This window comes from Pseudophryne corroboree, chromosome 3 (genome assembly GCF_028390025.1).
Source record: "Pseudophryne corroboree isolate aPseCor3 chromosome 3, aPseCor3.hap2, whole genome shotgun sequence".
Lineage (NCBI taxonomy): Eukaryota > Metazoa > Chordata > Amphibia > Anura > Myobatrachidae > Pseudophryne > Pseudophryne corroboree.
In genome coordinates this window covers 547,645,592-547,660,514 of record NC_086446.1, presented here as the reverse complement: position 1 = coordinate 547,660,514, position 14,923 = coordinate 547,645,592, and the positions used below count along the sequence as shown (strand labels likewise).

The 14,923-nt window shown below is 39.8% G+C and overlaps 5 non-coding genes across 5 annotated transcripts; all 5 read right to left on the bottom strand.

The window, feature by feature from the left end:
• Positions 1 to 6,053: 6,053 nt before the first annotated feature.
• Positions 6,054 to 6,135, bottom strand: TRNAL-AAG (transfer RNA leucine (anticodon AAG)). Its single transcript has one exon. It is a non-coding gene; the product is annotated as a tRNA-Leu (tRNA).
• A 1,699-nt stretch (positions 6,136 to 7,834) lies between these two features.
• TRNAL-UAG (transfer RNA leucine (anticodon UAG)) lies at positions 7,835 to 7,916 on the bottom strand. The gene has a single exon. It is a non-coding gene; the product is annotated as a tRNA-Leu (tRNA).
• A 262-nt stretch (positions 7,917 to 8,178) lies between these two features.
• TRNAL-AAG (transfer RNA leucine (anticodon AAG)) lies at positions 8,179 to 8,260 on the bottom strand. The gene has a single exon. It is a non-coding gene; the product is annotated as a tRNA-Leu (tRNA).
• Positions 8,261 to 12,080: 3,820 nt separating this feature from the next.
• On the bottom strand, positions 12,081 to 12,162 carry TRNAL-AAG (transfer RNA leucine (anticodon AAG)). The gene has a single exon. It is a non-coding gene; the product is annotated as a tRNA-Leu (tRNA).
• Positions 12,163 to 12,424: 262 nt separating this feature from the next.
• Positions 12,425 to 12,506, bottom strand: TRNAL-AAG (transfer RNA leucine (anticodon AAG)). The gene has a single exon. It is a non-coding gene; the product is annotated as a tRNA-Leu (tRNA).
• Positions 12,507 to 14,923: the final 2,417 nt, after the last annotated feature.

Below are 14,923 nucleotides of genomic sequence, written 5' to 3'. Positions count from 1 at the left end.
AGCTCATGCATCTGGATCATATCAATCAGCTATTGAGGAGAAAAGTCTTTATTATTATTGTTTTTCTTATTAGTGGAGAAAAACATTTCTCTAACGTCCTAAGTGGATGCTGGGGACTCCGTAAGGACCATGGGGAATAGCGGCTCCGCAGGAGACTGGGCACATCTAAAGAAAGCTTTAGGACTATCTGGTGTGCACTGGCTCCTCCCCCTATGACCCTCCTCCAAGCCTCAGTTAGATCTCTGTGCCCGAACGAGAAGGGTGCACACTAGGGGCTCTCCTGAGCTTCTTAGTGAAAGTTTTAGATTAGGTTTTTTATTTTCAGTGAGACCTGCTGGCAACAGGCTCACTGCATCGAGGGACTAAGGGGAGAAGAAGCGAACTCACCTGCGTGCAGAGTGGATTGGGCTTCTTAGGCTACTGGACATTAGCTCCAGAGGGACGATCACAGGCCCAGCTTGGATGGGTCCCAGAGCAGCGCCGCCGGCCCCCTTACAGAGCCAGAAGGCAGAAGAGGTCCGGAAAATCGGCGGCAGAAGACGTCCTGTCTTCAACAAGGTAGCGCACAGCACTGCAGCTGTGCGCCATTGCTCTCAGCACACTTCACACTTCGGTCACTGAGGGTGCAGGGCGCTGGGGGGGGGGGCGCCCTGAGACGCAGTAAAAACACCTTGGATGGCAAAAAAAATGCATCACATATAGCTCCTGGGCTATATGGATGCATTTAACCCCTGCCAGAATCCATAAAAAAGCAGGAGAAAAGTCCGCAAAAAAGGGGCGGAGCCTATCTCCTCAGCACACTGGCGCCATTTTCCCTCACAGCTCCGTTGGAGGGAAGCTCCCTGTCTCTCCCCTGCAGTCACTACACTACAGAAAGGGTTAAAAAAAGAGAGGGGGGCACTAATTGGGCGCAGTATTAACTATACAGCAGCTATAAGGGGAAAAACACTTATATAAGGTTATCCCTGTATATATATAGCGCTCTGGTGTGTGCTGGCAAACTCTCCCTCTGTCTCCCCAAAGGGCTAGTGGGGTCCTGTCCTCTATCAGAGCATTCCCTGTGTGTGTGCTGTATGTCGGTACTTTTGTGTCGACATGTATGAGGAGAAAAATGATGTGGAGACGGAGCAGATTGCCTGTAATAGTGATGTCACCCCCTAGGGGGTCGACACCTGAGTGGATGAACTGTTGGAAGGAATTACGTGACAGTGTCAGCTCTGTATAAAAGACAGTGGTTGACATGAGACAGCCGGCTACTCAGCTTGTGCCTGTCCAGACGTCTCATAGGCCGTCAGGGGCGCTAAAGCGCCCGTTACCTCAGATGGCAGATATAGACGCCGACACGGATACTGACTCCAGTGTCGACGGTGAAGAGACGAATGTGACTTCCAGTAGGGCCACACGTTACATGATTGAGGCAATGAAAAATGTTTTACACATTTCTGATAATACGAGTACCACCAAAAAAAAGGGGTATTATGTTCGGTGAGGAAAAACTACCTGTAGTTTTCCTGAATCTGAGAAATTAAATGAGGTGTGTGATGATGCGTGGGTTTCCCCCGATAACAACGGATAATTTCTAAAATGTTATTGGCATTATATCCTTTCCCGCCAGAGGTTAGGGTGCGTTGGGAAACACCCCCTAGGGGGGATAAAGCGCTCACACGCTTGTAAGGGCTCTACCTTCGCCTGAGATGGCCGCCCTTAAGGATCCTGCTGATAGAAAGCAGGAGGGTATCCTAAAAGGTATTTACACACATACTGGTGTTATACTGCGACCAGCAATCGCCTCAGCCTGGATGTGCAGTGCTGGGTTGGCGTGGTCGGATTCCCTGACTGAAAATATTGATACCCTAGATAGGGACAGTATATTTTTGCCTATAGAGCATTTAAAAGATGCATTTTTATATATGCGTGATGCACAGCGGAATATTTGCCGACTGGCATCAAGTCTAAGCGCGTTGTCCATTTCTACCAGTAGAGGGTTATGGACACGTCAGTGGTCAGGTGATGCGTATTCCAAACGGCATTTGGAAGTATTGCTTTATTAAGGGAGGAGTTATTTGGGGTCGGTCTTTCAGACCTGGTGGCCACGGCAACAGCTGGGAATTCCACGTTTGTACCCCAGGTCGCCTCTCAACATGAGAAGACGCCGTATTATCAGGCGCAGTCTTTTCGTGGACAAGCGGGCAAAAGGTTCCTCATTTCTGCCCCGTGACAGAGGGAGAGGAAAAAGGCTGCAGAAATCAGCCAGTTCCCAGGAACAGAAACCCTCTCCCGCCTCTGCCAAGCCCTCAGTATACGCTGGGGCTTTACAAGCAGAATCAGGCACGGTGGGGGGCCCGTCTCAATGAATTTCAGCGCGCAGTGGGCTCACTCGCAAGTAGACCCCTGGATCCTTCAGGTGATATCTCAGGGGTACAAATTAGAATTCGAGACGTCTCCCCCTCGCCGTTTCCTAAAGTCGGCTTTACCGATGTCTCCTTCTGACAGGGAGACAGTTTTGGAAGCCATTCACAAGCTGTATTCCCAGCAGGTGATAATCAAGATACCCCTCCTGCAACAGGGAACGGGGTATTATTCCACACTGTTGTGGTACCGAAGCCGGACGGCTCGGTGAGACCGATTCTAAATCTAAAATCTTTGAACACTTACGTACAGAGGTTCAAATTCAAGATTGAGTCACTCAGAGCAGTGATTGCGAACCTGGAAGAAGGGGACTACATGATGTCTCGGGACATCAAGGATGCTTACCTTCATGTCAAAATTTACCCTTCTCACCAAGGGTACCTCAGGTTTATGGTACAGAACTGTCACTATCAGTTCAGACGCTGCCGTATGGATGGTACACGGCACCCCGGGTCTTTACCAAGGTAATGGCCGAAATGATGATATTCCTTCGAAGGAAGTGAATTTTAGTTATCCCTTCCTTGGACAATTCCCTGATAAGGGTAAGATCCAGGGAACAGTTGGAGGTCGGTGTAGCACTATCTCAGGTAGTGTTGCGGCAGCACGATTGGATTCTCAATATTCCAAAATCGCACCTGGTTCCGACGACGTGTCTTCTGTTCCTAGGGATGATCCTGGACACAGTCCAGAAAAAGGTGTTTCTCCCGGAGGAGAAAGCCAGGGAGTTATCCGAGCTAGTCAGGAACCTCCTAAAACCGAGCCAAGTCTCAGTGCATCAATGCACAAGGGTTCTGGGTAAAATGGTGGCTTCCTACGAAGCAATCCCATTCGGCAGATTCCACGCAAGAACTTTCCAGTGGGACCTGCTGGACAAATGGTCCGGATCGCATCTTCAGATGCATCAGCGGATAACCCTGTCACCAAGGACAAGGGTGTCCCTCCTGTGGTGGTTGCAGAGTGCTCATCTTCTAGAGGGCCGCAGATTAGGCATTCAGGACTGGGTCCTGGTGACCACGGATGCCAGCCTGCGAGGCTGGGGAGCAGTCACACAGGGAAGGAATATCCAGGGCTTATGGTCAAGCCTGGAGACATCACTTCACATAAATATCCTGAAGCTAAGGGACATTTACAATGCTCTAAGCTTAGCAAGACCTCTGCTTCAAGGTCAGCCGGTGTTGATCCAGTCGGACAACATCACGGCAGTCACCCACGTAAACAGACAGGGTGGCACAAGAAGCAGGAGGGCAATGGCAGAAGCTGCAAGGATTCTTTGCTGGGCGGAAAATCATGTGATAGCACTGTCAGCAGTATTCATTCCGGGAGTGGACAACTGGGAAGCAGACTTCCTCAGCACGACCTCCACCCGGGAGAGTGGGGACTTCACCCAGAAGTCTTCCACATGATTAAAAACTCGACAGGTATTGCGCCAGGTCCAGGGACCCTCAGGCAATAAGCTGTAGACGCTCTGGTAACACCGTGGGTGTACCAGTCAGGGTATGTGTTCCCTCCTCTGCCTCTCATACCCAAGGTACTGAGATTGATAAGATGGAGAGGAGTAAGCACTATATTCGTGGTTCCGGATTGGCCAAGTAGGACTTGGTAACCGGAACTTCAAGAGATGCTCACGGAGGATCCGTGGCCTCTACCTCTAAGAAGGGACCTGCTCCAGCAAGGACCCTGTCTGTTCCAAGACTTACCGCGGCTGCGTTTGACGGCATGGCGGTTGAACGCCGGATCCTGAAGGAAAAAAGGCATTACGGATGAAGTCATCCCTATCCTGATCAAAGCCAGGAAGGATGTAACCGCAAAAACATTATCACCGCAATTGGCGAAAATATGTTGCGTGGTGCGAGGCCAGTAAGGCCCGACGGAGGAAATTCAACTGGGTCGATTCCTACATTTCCTGCAAACAGGAGTGTCTATGGGCCTGAAATTGGGGTCCATTAAGGTTCAAATTTCGGCCCTGTCAATTTTCTTCCAAAAAGAACTAGCTTCAGTCCCTGAAGTTCAGACGTTTGTAAAAGGGGTACTGCATATACAGCCTCCTTTTGTGCCTCCAGTGGCACTTTGGGATCTCAATGTAGTTTTGGGTTCCAAAAGTCACATTGGTTTGAACCACTTAAATCTGTGGAGTTAAAATATCTCACATGGAAAGTGGTCATGCTGTTGGCCCTGGCCTGGGCCAGGCGCGTGTCAGAATTGGCGGCTTTATCCTGAAAAAGCCCTTATCTGATTTTCCATTCGGACAGGGCGGAATTGAGGACTCGTCCTCAGTTTCTCCCCAAGGTGGTTTCAGCGTCTCACCTGAACCAACCTATTGGTGGTGCCTGCGGCTACTAGGGACTTGGAGGCCTCCAAGTTGCTAGACGTTGTCAGTGCCCTGAAAATATATGTTTCCAGGACGGCTGGAGTCAGGAAATCTGACTCGCTGTTTATCCTGTGTGCACCCAACAAGCTGGGTGCTCCTGCTTCTAAGCAGACTATTGCTCGTTGGATTTGTAGTACAATTCAGCTTACACATTCTGTGGCAGGCCTGCCACAGCCAAAAATCTGTAAATGCCCACTCCACAAGGAAGGTGGGCTCATCTTGGGCGGCTGCCCGAGGGGTCTCGGCTTTACAACTTTGCCGAGCAGCTACTTGGTCAGGAGCAAATACGTTTGTAAAATTCTACAAAATTGATATCCTGGCTGAGGAGGACCTGGAGTTCTCTCATTTGGTGCTGCAGAGTCATCCGCACTCTCCCGCCCGTTTGGGAGCTTTGGTATAATCCCCATGGTCCTTACGGAGTCCCCAGCATCCACTTAGGACGTTAGAGAAAATAAGAATTTACTTACCGATAATTCTATTTCTCGTAGTCCGTAGTGGATGCTGGGCGCCCATCCCAAGTGCGGATTGTCTGCAATACTTGTACATAGTTATTGTTACAAAAATCGGGTTATTATTGTTGTGAGCCATCTTTCAGAGGCTCCTCTGTTATCATGCTGTTAACTGGGTTCAGATCACAGGTTATACGGTGTGATTGGTGTGGCTGGTATGAGTCTTACCCGGGATTCAAAATCCTTCCTTATTGTGTACGCTCGTCCGGGCACAGTATCCTAACTGAGGCTTGGAGGAGGGTCATAGGGGGAGGAGCCAGTGCACACCAGATAGTCCTAAAGCTTTCTTTAGATGTGCCCAGTCTCCTGCGGAGCCGCTATTCCCCATGGTCCTTACGGAGTCCCCAGCATCCACTACGGACTACGAGAAATAGAATTATCGGTAAGTAAATTCTTATTTTTGTCATCACTGACTGATGTTTTCATAGTAAAATCATTATGAAACCCACGCCTCCAGAGAGACTGGAGCCTAAATCCAGCGCCTTAGACCGCTCGGCCATGCTACCACATGGACCTGTCTGACTGAATGCTCACAGTTCTGGATCATACAGTTGAGATTACAGGAAAAAGTGTGTTGTTTTAAATCAATACTTGAAAAGAAGTGTCATGTTACAAGAATTTAAAATACAAAAAGTTAAGGAAGCATAAAAAAGGTACAAAATTAGTAGACAATATTAATGAGTAAGGATTTTTTATTATTGATTTGCTGTTTAGTAGAGTAAAACAGTTTGACATCAATAAATATCATTTTCTATTGAAAATAATTATGGCAGCAGTGGGATTTGAACCCACACCTCCAAAGAGACTGGAGCCTTAATCCAGCACCTTAGACCGCTCGGCCATGCTACCACATATCTATTTTGGCTCCAAAGGTCATAGTTTATTATTTTACATATTATTTTTAAAGTTTGAGAAGACTCTTGAAATTGTGATAAACTGTTTTAAAATCTAGGACAGATGATGAACATTTCAACCTTCCAATATTTTACTTTAGCAACTTAGTGGCCTTAGACCGCTCGGCCATGGTACCACATGGACACTCTTAGCTCACAGATCTGGGTCATATAGCTCAGGTTACAGTAAAAACATTTTTTTAAATTAATATTTAAAAAGAAGTGTAATGCAAAAAGTGTTTAAATTATGTACAAAACGTTTTGGAAGGTTAAAAAAGTACATAAATTGACATAAAATATCAATGAGAAAGGATATTTTTATTATTCATTTGCTGTTTAGCAGAGAAAAAACACTTTGACATCAATTACTTATTTTTTCTCAGGGAAAATAATTATGGCGGCAGTAGGTTTTGAACCAATTCCTCCAAAGAATCTGGAACTTTAATCCAGCACCTTAGACACTGCTGATTTTTAGCTAATGCATCTGGATCATATTGATCAGATGTTGAGGAGAAAGGACTTTATTATTATTGATTTTCTTATTAGTGGAGAAAAACACATTGCCATCACTGACTGACATTTTCATAGTAAAATCATTATGGAAGCAGTGGGATTCAGACCCACGCCTCCAGAGAGACTGGAACCTAAATCCAGTGCCTTAGACCGCTCGCCCTTGCTACCCCATGGATACTTTTGACTCAAAGCTCAGAGTTCTGGATCATATAGTTAAGATTACAAGAAAAAATTGTGTAGTTATAAATCAATACTTGAAAAGAAGTGTCATGTTAAAAGTGTTTAAAATACAAAAATTTAAAAAAGGTACAAAATTAGCAGACAATATTAATTAGAAAGGATTTTTTATTATTGACTTGCTGTTTAGTGGAGAAAAACACTTTGACATCAATGACAGTCGTTTTATCTTGAAAATAATTATGACAGCAGTGGAATTTGAACCCATGCCTCCAAACAGACTGGAGCCTTAATGGAGCATCTTAGACCGCTCAGCCACATTTCTACCTTGACTCCATAGCTCATAGTTTATAATTTTACATATTATTTTTACATTTTGAGAAGACTCTTGAAATTATGATAAACTGTTTTAAAATCTAGGGCAGATGATGAACTTTTTAACCTACCAATATTTTATTTTAGCAGCTTAGTGGCCTTAGACCGCTCGGCCATGGTACCAAATGAACACTCTTAGCTCACAGATCTGGGCCATATAGCACAGATTACAGTACAAACATTTTTTTTGTTTTAAATAAATACTTAAAAAGAAGTGTCATACCAAAAGTGTTTAAGTTATGTACAAAATGTTTTGGAAGGTTAAAAAAGTACATCAATTGACATAAAATATTAATGAGAAAGGATTTTTTTATTATTCATTTGCTGTTTAGTAAAGAAAAACACTTTGACATCAATGACTTATTTTTTCTTAGGAAAAATAATTATGGCGGCAGTAGGTTTTGATCCAAAGCCTCCCAAGAAACTGGAACCTTAATCCAGCGCCTTAGACACTGCTGATTTTTAGCTCATGCATCTGGATCATATCAATCAGCTATTGAGGAGAAAAGTCTTTATTATTATTGTTTTTCTTATTAGTGGAGAAAAACATTTTGTCATCACTGACTGATGTTTTCATAGTAAAATCGTTATGGCAGCAGTGGGATTTGAACCCACGCCTCCAGAGAGACTGGAGCCTAAATCCAGCGCCTTAGACCGCTCGGCCATGCTACCACATGGACCTGTCTGACTGAATGCTCACAGTTCTGGATCATACAGTTGAGATTACAGGAAAAAAATGTGTAGTTTTAAATCAATACTTGAAAAGAAGTGTCATGTTACAAGAATTTAAAATACCAAAAGTTAAGGAAGCATAAAAAAGGTACAAAATTAGTAGACAATATTAATGAGTAAGGATTTTTTATTATTGATTTGCTGTTTAGTAGAGTAAAACAGTTTGACATCAATAAATATCATTTTCTATTGAAAATAATTATGGTAGCAGTGGGATTTGAACCCACACCTCCAAAGAGACTGGAGTCTTAATCCAGCACCTTAGACCGCTCGGCCATGCTACCACATATCTATTTTGGATCCAAAGGTCATAGTTTATTATTTTACATATTATTTTTAAAGTTTAGGAAGACTCTTGAAATTGTGATAAACTGTTTTAAAATCTAGGACAGATGATGAATATTTCAACCTTCCAATATTTTACTTTAGCAACTTAGTGGCCTTAGACCGCTTGGCCATGGTACCACATGGACACTCTTAGCCCACAGATCTGGGTCATATAGCTCAGGTTACAGTAAAAACATTTTTTTAAATTAATATTTAAAAAGAAGTGTAATGCAAAAAGTGTTTAAATTATGTACAAAACGTTTTGGAAGGTTAAAAAAGTACATAAATTGACATAAAATATCAATGAGAAAGGATATTTTTATTATTCATTTGCTGTTTAGCAGAGAAAAAACACTTTGACATCAATTACTTATTTTTTCTCAGGGAAAATAATTATGGCGGCAGTAGGTTTTGAACCAATTCCTCCAAAGAATCTGGAACTTTAATCCAGCACCTTAGACACTGCTGATTTTTAGCTAATGCATCTGGATCATATTGATCAGATGTTGAGGAGAAAGGACTTTATTATTATTGATATTCTTATTAGTGGAGAAAAACACATTGCCATCACTGACTGATGTTTTCATAGTAAAATAATTATGGAAGCAGTGGGATTCAGACCCACGCCTCCAGAGAGACTGGAACCTAAATCCAGTGCCTTAGACCGCTCGCCCTTGCTACCCCATGGACCTGTCTGACTGAAAGCTCACAGTTCTGGATCATACAGTTGAGATTACAGGAAAAAAATGTGTTGTTTTAAATCAATACCTGAAAAGAAGTGTCATGTTAAAAGTGTTTAAAATACAAAAATTTAAAAAAGGTACAAAATTAGCAGACAATATTAATTAGAAAGGATTTTTTATTATTGACTTGATGTTAAGTGGAGAAAAACACTTTGACATCAATGACAGTCGTTTTATCTTGAAAATAATTATGACAGCAGTGGAATTTGAACCCATGCCTCCAAACAGACTGGAGCCTTAATGCAGCATCTTAGACCGCTCAGCCACATTTCTACCTTGACTCCATAGCTCATAGTTTATAATTTTACATATTATTTTTACATTTTGAGAAGACTCTTGAAATTATGATAAACTGTTTTAAAATCTAGGGCAGATGATGAACTTTTTAACCTACCAATATTTTATTTTAGCAGCTTAGTGGCCTTAGACCGCTCGGCCATGGTACCAAATGAACACTCTTAGCTCACAGATCTGGGCCATATAGCACAGATTACAGTACAAACATTTTTTTTTGTTTTAAATAAATACTTAAAAAGAAGTGTCATACCAAAAGTGTTTAAGTTATGTACAAAATGTTTTGGAAGGTTAAAAAAGTACATAAATTGACATAAAATATTAATGAGAAAGGATTTTTTTATTATTCATTTGCTGTTTAGTAAAGAAAAACACTTTGACATCAATGACTTATTTTTTCTTAGGAAAAATAATTATGGCGGCAGTAGGTTTTGATCCAAAGCCTCCAAAGAAACTGGAACCTTAATCCAGCGCCTTAGACACTGCTGATTTTTAGCTCATGCATCTGGATCATATCAATCAGCTATTGAGGAGAAAAGACTTTATTATTATTGATTTTCTTATTAGTGGAGAAAAACACATTGCCATCACTGACTGACATTTTCATAGTAAAATCATTATGGAAGCAGTGGGATTCAGACCCACGCCTCCAGAGAGACTGGAACCTAAATCCAGTGCCTTAGACCGCTCGCCCTTGCTACCCCATGGACCTCTCTGACTGAAAGCTCACAGTTCTGGATCATACAGTTGAGATTACAGGAAAAAAATGTGTTGTTTTAAATCAATACTTGAAAAGAAGTGTCATGTTACAAGTATTTAAAATACAAAAAGTTAAGGAAGCATAAAAAAGGTACAAAATTAGTAGACAATATTAATGAGTAAGGATTTTTTATTATTGATTTGCTGTTTAGTAGAGTAAAACAGTTTGACATCAATAAATGTCATTTTCTCTTGAAAATTATTATGGCAGTAGTGGGATTTGAACCCTCGCCTCCAAAGAGACTGGAGCCTTAATCCAGCACCTTAGACTGCTCGGCCATGCTACCACATATCTATTTTAGCTCTAAAGGTCATAGTTTATTATTTTACATATTATTTTAAAATTTGAGAAGACTTGAAATTGTGATAAACTGTTTTAAAATCTAGGACAGATGATGAACTTTTCAACCTTCCAATATTTTACTTTAGCAACTTAGTGGCCTTAGACCGCTCGGCCATGGTACCACCTGGACACTATTAGCTCACAGATCTGGGTCATATAGCTCAGGTTACAGTAAAAACATTTTTTTAAATCAATATTTAAAAAGAAGTGTAATGCAAAAAGTGTTTAAATTATGTACAAAACGTTTTGGAAGGTTAAAAAAGTACATAAATTGACATAAAATATCAATGAGAAAGGATATTTTTATTATTCATTTGCTGTTTAGTAGAGAAAAAAACATTTTGACATCAATTACTTATTTTTTCTCAGGGAAAATAATTATGGCGGCAGTAGGTTTTGAACCAATTCCTCCAAAGAATCTGGAACTTTAATCCAGCACCTTAGACACTGCTGATTTTTAGCTAATGCATCTGGATCATATTGATCAGATGTTGAGGAGAAAGGACTTTATTATTATTGATTTTCTTATTAGTGGAGAAAAACACATTGCCATCACTGACTGACATTTTCATAGTAAAATCATTATGGAAGCAGTGGGATTCAGACCCACACCTCCAGAGAGACTGGAACCTAAATCCAGTGCCTTAGACCGCTCGCCCTTGCTACCCCATGGATACTTTTGACTCAAAGCTCAGAGTTCTGGATCATATAGTTAAGATTACAAGAAAAAATTGTGTAGTTATAAATCAATACTTGAAAAGAAGTGTCATGTTAAAAGTGTTTAAAATACAAAAATTTAAAAAAGGTACAAAATTAGCAGACAATATTAATTAGAAAGGATTTTTTATTATTGACTTGCTGTTTAGTGGAGAAAAACACTTTGACATCAATGACAGTCGTTTTATCTTGAAAATAATTATGACAGCAGTGGAATTTGAACCCATGCCTCCAAACAGACTGGAGCCTTAATAGAGCATCTTAGACCTCTCAGCCACATTTCTACCTTGACTCCATAGCTCATAGTTTATAATTTTACATATTATTTTTACATTTTGAGAAGACTCTTGAAATTATGATAAACTGTTTTAAAATCTAGGGCAGATGATGAACTTTTTAACCTACCAATATTTTATTTTAGCAGCTTAGTGGCCTTAGACCGCTCGGCCATGGTACCAAATAAACACTCTTAGCTCACAGATCTGGGCCATATAGCACAGATTACAGTACAAACATTTTTTTTTTAAATAAATACTTAAAAAGAAGTGTCATACCAAAAGGGTTTAAGTTATGTACAAAATGTTTTGGAAGGTTAAAAAAGTACATAAATTGACATAAAATATTAATGAGAAAGGATTTTTTTATTATTCATTTGCTGTTTAGTAAAGAAAAACACTTTGACATCAATGACTTATTTTTTCTTAGGAAAAATAATTATGGCGGCAGTAGGTTTTGATCCAAAGCCTCCAAAGAAACTGGAACCTTAATCTAGTGCCTTAGACACTGCTGATTTTTAGCTCATGCATCTGGATCATATCAATCAGCTATTGAGGAGAAAAGTCTTTATTATTATTGTTTTTCTTATTAGTGGAGAAAAACATTTTGTCATCACTGACTGATGTTTTCATAGTAAAATCTTTATGGCAGCAGTGGGATTTGAACCCACGCCTCCAGAGAGACTGGAGCCTTAATCCAGCACCTTAGACCACTCGGCCATGCTACCACATGAACCTGTCTGACTGAATGCTCACAGTTCTGGATCATACAGTTGAGATTACAGGAAAAAAATGTGTTGTTTTAACTCAATACTTGAAAAGAAGTGTCATGTTACAAGTATTTAAAATACAAAAAGTTAAGGAAGCATAAAAAAGGTACAAAATTAGTAGACAATATTAATGAGTAAGGATTTTTTATTATTGATTTGCTGTTTAGTAGAGTAAAACAGTTTGACATCAATAAATGTCATTTTCTCTTGAAAATAATTATGGCAATAGTGGGATTTGAACCCACGCCTCCAAAGAGACTGGAGCCTTAATCCAGCACCTTAGACCGCTCGGCCATGCTACCACATATCTATTTTAGCTCTAAAGGTCATAGTTTATTATTTTACATATTATTTTAAAATTTGAGAAGACTTGAAATTGTGATAAACTGTTTTAAATCTAGGACAGATGATGAACTTTTCAACCTTCCAATATTTTACTTTAGCAACTTAGTGGCCTTAGACCGCTCGGCCATGGTACCACCTGGACACTATTAGCTCACAGATCTGGGTCATATAGCTCAGGTTACAGTAAAAACATTTTTTTAAATCAATATTTAAAAAGAAGTGTAATGCAAAAAGTGTTTAAATTATGTACAAAACGTTTTGGAAGGTTAAAAAAGTACATAAATTGACATAAAATATCAATGAGAAAGGATATTTTTATTATTCATTTGCTGTTTAGTAGAGAAAAAAACACTTTGACATCAATTACTTATTTTTTCTCAGGGAAAATAATTATGGCGGCAGTAGGTTTTGAACCAATTCCTCCAAAGAATCTGGAACTTTAATCCAGCACCTTAGACACTGCTGATTTTTAGCTAATGCATCTGGATCATATTGATCAGATGTTGAGGAGAAAGGACTTTATTATTATTGATTTTCTTATTAGTGGAGAAAAACACATTGCCATCACTGACTGACATTTTCATAGTAAAATCATTATGGAAGCAGTGGGATTCAGACCCACACCTCCAGAGAGACTGGAACCTAAATCCAGTGCCTTAGACCGCTCGCCCTTGCTACCCCATGGATACTTTTGACTCAAAGCTCAGAGTTCTGGATCATATAGTTAAGATTACAAGAAAAAATTGTGTAGTTATAAATCAATACTTGAAAAGAAGTGTCATGTTAAAAGTGTTTAAAATACAAAAATTTAAAAAAGGTACAAAATTAGCAGACAATATTAATTAGAAAGGATTTTTTATTATTGACTTGCTGTTTAGTGGAGAAAAACACTTTGACATCAATGACAGTCGTTTTATCTTGAAAATAATTATGACAGCAGTGGAATTTGAACCCATGCCTCCAAACAGACTGGAGCCTTAATAGAGCATCTTAGACCGCTCAGCCACATTTCTACCTTGACTCCATAGCTCATAGTTTATAATTTTACATATTATTTTTACATTTTGAGAAGACTCTTGAAATTATGATAAACTGTTTTAAAATCTAGGGCAGATGATGAACTTTTTAACCTACCAATATTTTATTTTAGCAGCTTAGTGGCCTTAGACCGCTCGGCCATGGTACCAAATAAACACTCTTAGCTCACAGATCTGGGCCATATAGCACAGATTACAGTACAAACATTTTTTTTTAAATAAATACTTAAGAAGAAGTGTCATACCAAAAGGGTTTAAGTTATGTACAAAATGTTTTGGAAGGTTAAAAAAGTACATCAATTGACATAAAATATTAATGAGAAAGGATTTTTTTATTATTCATTTGCTGTTTAGTAAAGAAAAACACTTTGACATCAATGACTTATTTTTTCTTAGGAAAAATAATTATGGCGGCAGTAGGTTTTGATCCAAAGCCTCCAAAGAAACTGGAACCTTAATCCAGCGCCTTAGACACTGCTGATTTTTAGCTCATGCATCTGGATCATATCAATCAGCTATTGAGGAGAAAAGACTTTATTATTATTGATTTTCTTATTAGTGGAGAAAAACACATTGCCATCACTGACTGACATTTTCATAGTAAAATCATTATGGAAGCAGTGGGATTCAGACCCACGCCTCCAGAGAGACTGGAACCTAAATCCAGTGCCTTAGACCGCTCGCCCTTGCTACCCCATGGACCTCTCTGACTGAAAGCTCACAGTTCTGGATCATACAGTTGAGATTACAGGAAAAAAATGTGTTGTTTTAAATCAATACTTGAAAAGAAGTGTCATGTTACAAGTATTTAAAATACAAAAAGTTAAGGAAGCATAAAAAAGGTACAAAATTAGTAGACAATATTAATGAGTAAGGATTTTTTATTATTCATTTGCTGTTTAGTAGAGTAAAACAGTTTGACATCAATAAATGCCATTTTCTCTTGAAAATAATTATGGCAGTAGTGGGATTTGAACCTTCGCCTCCAAAGAGACTGGAGCCTTAATCCAGCACCTTAGACTGCTCGGCCATGCTACCACATATCTATTTTAGCTCTAAAGGTCATAGTTTATTATTTTGCATATTATTTTTAAAATTTGAGAAGACTCTTGAAATTGTGATAAACTGTTTTAAAATCTAGGACAGATGATGAACTTTTCAACCTTCCAATATTTTACTTTAGCAACTTAGTGGCCTTAGACCGCTCGGCCATGGTACCACCTGGACACTATTAGCTCACAGATCTGGGTCATATAGCTCAGGTTACAGTAAAAAATAGGAAAAAGATACAGCAGCGCCTGGGATCAACAGAGCATACAATATAGCACAATTAGTCA